The sequence below is a fragment of the Rhinopithecus roxellana genome, chromosome 10 (assembly GCF_007565055.1).
Source record: "Rhinopithecus roxellana isolate Shanxi Qingling chromosome 10, ASM756505v1, whole genome shotgun sequence".
Lineage (NCBI taxonomy): Eukaryota > Metazoa > Chordata > Mammalia > Primates > Cercopithecidae > Rhinopithecus > Rhinopithecus roxellana.
The window spans coordinates 100,533,207-100,538,473 of NC_044558.1; the positions used below are offsets into that span (position 1 = coordinate 100,533,207).

General features: G+C 44.7%; 1 pseudogene; it reads left to right on the plus strand.

Annotated features, from left to right (window-relative positions):
* Positions 1-4,005: 4,005 nt before the first annotated feature.
* On the plus strand, positions 4,006-4,820 carry LOC104671746 (annotated as a pseudogene).
* The last annotated feature ends 447 nt before the right edge of the window (positions 4,821-5,267 follow it).

Consider the following 5,267-nt stretch of genomic DNA (forward strand, 5'->3'; position numbering starts at 1 on the left):
GCCCTAAATAGTCCTGACTTAAGATATCTTGAAGATCACCAGAAACAGTCTTGCAGATCATGCATGAAGCCTTATCTTTTTCTTATTATGCTTTTATTTCAGAGGTCACCCATCTACAGTGCTCCAGGAGGCTCACAGCATTAATGAATCCCTTGCTGAATTTACAGTAGCAGCTCTCAGCCCACACATTAGTGCCACTTAGACAGAGATCAGATTTCCTTTCTAAGCCAAAACTTCAATAACTCACAGATCAGCAAGCTGAACTCTCTTTTCTGACTTACAGATTGAATAGTGCAGGGGAAGGGGGAGTGTCTCATGGAGCAGAAAATAAAAAACAAATTCCAACACAACCATTTTCCCATTTTTAAATCTTCTCTAATCTTGTTTGCAAAATAATTGTTATTTGCTCCAAGAAGAATAGGGAGCTCTTTGCTCTAGGTTAAACAGAGAATGGTTCTTAGGATACTTGCAAAAGTGTTTGATCAATTATTTCCAATCAATAATCATTTACTAGCTGAGAGACATTAAGAGTCCATTTCTCTGAACATCAGTATTGTTTTTCTTGTTGTTGTTTGAAACTTAGATGAACTATTGTGTTGGTAACCTTAAAGCCACATAAGTGACCATTTTAATAGGCTTAGGGGAATTATGTCAGGTTAAGAATGATTAACATAAGCCTAAACACCTAAGTGTCTAATCAGACTAGTACTGTGATTCTTTGCAGTCAGATATGCGTAAAGATGATAAAGGTGAATGGACCCAGTTATGTAGCTGGAGAAATGAACATAATCAGCTTCCTTTTCCAGAAAGAGAGGAAGAAAATGGCCCCTAAGAATATAACTGGGCTCTTGTTAATGGTAATTCCAAAGCTTCCCCTGGGTCTTTGTGAAACTCAGGATGGCATATGTTTTTTTTATTTCCAGTAGGCTAGAGGGAGCATAATTTCTGTTTCTCTTTTTTGAGACAGAGTCTTGCTCTGTCACTCAGACTTGGGTGCAGTGGCACGATCTCGGCTCACTGCAACCTCCACCTCCTGGGTTCAAGCGATTCTCCCGCCTCAGCCTCCTGAGTAGCTGGGATTACAAGCATATGCTCCCACGCCCAGCTAATTTTTGTATTTTTAGGAGAGACATCATTTCACCATGTTGGCCAGGCTGGTCTCAAACTCCTGACCTCAAGTGATCTGCCCCCCTCAGCCTCCCAAAGTGCTAGGATTACAGGCATGAGCCACTGCACCTGGCAGATGGGGGCGTAATTTGAAGATCACCAGAAACAGTCCTGCAGACCATGCATGAAGCCTCATCTTTTCCTGATTATGCTTTGAAAGCATATCATTTGAAAGCCAGTCAAGGAAAATGGGCAGGAACTTCATCATGGGAAAGATGCTTTGCTACCATTTGAGATTTGACTATACTATAATTGAGAATTTGCATTGGTTCTTGGGAAGGGTGTGTGCGTGTGTGTGCGTGTGTGTTGGGTGTTTATGTGGTGTTTGAGGTGGGAGGGTTCCAACAATTACTAACTGGAAAATCAGAAGAATGAAAGAGTCTAGGCTACAACTCACACTGGTGTGGGGACCTCCAACTATACTTCATGTGGGTGCCGAGGACCACCATGGACTTCACCATGGGGCTTAGAGTATTAAGACTCAACCAGCCCTACCACACCCCACTCTTCCCCAGGCTGTGCTAAAAGCACAATACCTGAGGGCAACTGTGGACTTACCACTGCAGCAATGCTCCAGGGCAATTTCTCTCAATAATTCAGACAAAGGAAGTGGTCCACTTGGAAAGGAAGGATTGCTCGTGTGAGCAGAAGTTTTCTGAAAGTTGGACATAGAGAACACAACAGAAGAAGTATGTACTCAGAGAAGCCTTACCTGGGACAAAGGGTTGATGTTAGGAAATGGGGATTCCCATTGAGCCCAACAGCACGTAAAGAGTTTTAACTCCCTGAGGGCTTTTTCCTAGGGTGGGAATATTATTAATAATAATTAGCACACAATTTCAAAGGGCCTCCCTGTTAGTTATCCTCAATCCTGCGCTGAAGTCTGATGATCAGATACAGCCTGGAATAGCCAGGCTTTGTGGAGTAAAGGGGAGAGCAGGGACAGGACATGCGGCCTGCCTATCTCCGCCTCTCTGCTACCATTAGTAAGAACAGAGCAGCATCCTGGCAAGGGCTCTGTGTCCTGTTGCTCCAGGCAGGGATCAGCACAGCTGGGATTGGCAGAGGAACACAGGGTACTAGTCATTCCTCCAGGGCTCTACCCTCCTCCCCAACCCCTCCCATTTCCAACCCATCTTCTTTCCCAAAAACCTTGAAGGAGAGAGAAAATTGGAACTTAGTTTTTAAATTATTTAGCATACCTTTAGGAATTTTTGAAACCATGTATCACTTTAATACCTTTCGATGGCTAACAAATGGTTCACTTCGATGCAATAAGCAGACAATGGTCTGGGATGCTCTGATCCATTTGGAGATCCTGTTGGATTTTGCTTTAAAACATCACTGATGGCTGTCAACCTCTTTTACATTCCTGCCTCTCCCAGTCTCCCCATTTAGGCTTCATCACCTCATACCAAAACTACTGAAATATTCTCCTAATGAACTGTCTTTAGTTTCTCCCTGTTGCAAAATCACCCTATATCTCAGTGCCAAAATTTCTCAAAGTATCAGCACACACACACACACACACACACACACACACACACACACACACACGCACACTCACATAACCATTTTATCCCCATTTGCCTAGGACTTTCCTGGATTTAGCATGAAAGTCCCATGTCTCAGGAAACTCCTCAGTTCCAGGAAAACTGAGACAGTTCAATCTAACAGGTCAACTTAATACATACATAAGCACACATGTGCTCTCACTCATTCTCTCTCTCTCTCTCTTTCTCTCTCTATCAAGACTCACCATTGCTTGCAGTGCTTCATATGTAGTGAGTATTCAAATATTGTGGATGGATGGATGAAAGGATGCATTGATGGATGAAAGGAATGGGCTAATTCGAGGCAAAATTCATACTCATCCTTCTACAATGTTATAAAATGTAATGGAGAGATGTTGTTTAGTTTGTTTTAACATTGTTTGGCTTATAAAGCAATTTTGCCATATTAGTACTCAGAATACTCTGTATATGTATCATATATTCCCCTCACATCACAGAGGAGGAACCCAATCCTTGGAGAGGCTAACTAACTTGTCCAAGGACATACAGCTAATGGGGGAAGGGTAGTAATCCAACCCAGGTTCATGGTTCTAGACACTTTCAACATCATTCCCTTCACTTTGCTCACTCTTCTGCTCTATTTAAGTTGATCTCTTTCCATTCTCTAAATAGGCAACAAATAATCCTATTCTTGCTTCCAGATATTTTCTCAAGCCATCCCTTTAGCAAGGAATGTCTTTACATTTCTCCATTGCATCATAATCACAATGGTTGTCATTTTCTGAGCACTTACTATGTGTTGAGGGAGGAGAAAGAATTTAGATGATGGTACACTGGCTCTTAAATATTTTGGCCTATGAGTGACATGCATTGGCGTCATTCACATTTCATTGGTTAGAACTAATCTGTGGCACACCTGAGCACAAAGTGGCTGGGAAACAAAGTTATCCCATATGCCCAGGAAGGAGAGTAGAACCAGACAAGAGGGAGCACTAGAAGGCCCTGTAAAGAAGCCAAAGCCAATGTTTGCCTTATTAACTGGAACTCATGATAGACAAACTGGGGAGAAGGAAAAAGGAACATTGAGCTTCAGAGATGCAAGAGTAGGTCCCCTATAGGCAAAACAGGGCATGCCAAGAAAGTGAGCTATGACTTGGTGACTAACACAGGAAACCAGTGTTCCATAGTTGATACTCCATCTCAGGACAGGACTCTGGTTCTCAGACAGGGGATCAGAAGTCAGTACTGGGGCATTGCTTCTTTGGGTCACCCTACCAGTGAATGTGACTTTAAAATGCCAAGGCTCCCTCCCGATCCTGGAGCCATGTGGCCCCTGGCCCTAGTGATCACATCCCTGACCGTGGCCTTGTCAGGAGGTATCTCCTAGGAGTCTTCCAAGGTTCCCAACACCAATGGGACCAGTGGGTTTCTCCCAGGTGGCTACACCTGCTTCCCCCACTCTTAGCCCTGGCAGGCAGCCCTACTAGTGCAAGGGTGGCTACTCTGTGGAGGAGTCCTGGTCCTGTGGAGGACCACAAATGGGTCCTCACTGCCGCACACTGTCTGAACGATGGGCTCAAAGTTTACCTAGGCAAGCATGCCCTAGGGCATGTGGAAGCTGGTGAGCAGGTGAGGGAAGTTGTCCACTCTATCCCCCACCCTGCATACCGGAGAAGCCCCACCCACTTGAACCACGACCATGACATCATGCTTCTGGGGCTACATCCAAACCCTGCCCCTTTCCCACAACAACTGCCTAACCCTGGCACCACCTGTCGGGTGTCTGGCTGGGGCACCACCACCAGCCCCCAAGTAAATTATTCCAAAACTCTACAATGTGCCAACATCCAACTTGGCTCAGATGAGGAGTGTCATCAAGTCTACCCAGGAAAGATCACTGACAACATGTTGTGTGCCAGCACAAAAGAGGGTGGCAAAGACTCCCGTGAGGGTGACTCTGGGGGCCTCCTAGTCTGTAACAGAACACTTTATGGCATCATCTCCTGGGGAGACTTCCCATGTGGGCAGCCTGATCAGCCTGGTGTCTGCACCCGTGTCTCAAGATACATCCTGTGGATCCGTGAAACAGTCCGAAAATACGAAACCCAGCAGCAAAAATGCTTGAAGGGCCCACAATAAAAGTTGAGAAATGTAAAAAAAAAAAAAAAAAAAAAAAAATGCCTAGGCTCCTCATGAAAGCTTATCTACACAGTCACACAGGATAACAGGACTGTGTGATGGCAACTCAAGGAGATACCAAACCTGAGTCCTGGGACAGGTATATCTCTCCATCACTAGTGCACATACACACCCATGCACATGCAGACAAACACACACACACACACCAGACAACAGAAGGCAGGATTTCTATATTCTGCCCTTAGCTCTCTTGCCTGGAGAACTCAACTGAGGCACCCATTGCAAGAAACCTCGCCTCTTGAGAAGTAAAATGCTCAAAGAGTTCATCAGTCTGAGTGATTTAACAACTAAACTCTCTGAAATGTGTTTGCTGAAAGAAGTCTTTGTTTAACTTGGGAACCGAGTTAGGATTCAGTCTATATGTTAGCCATGTGGTACTGGGCAGGG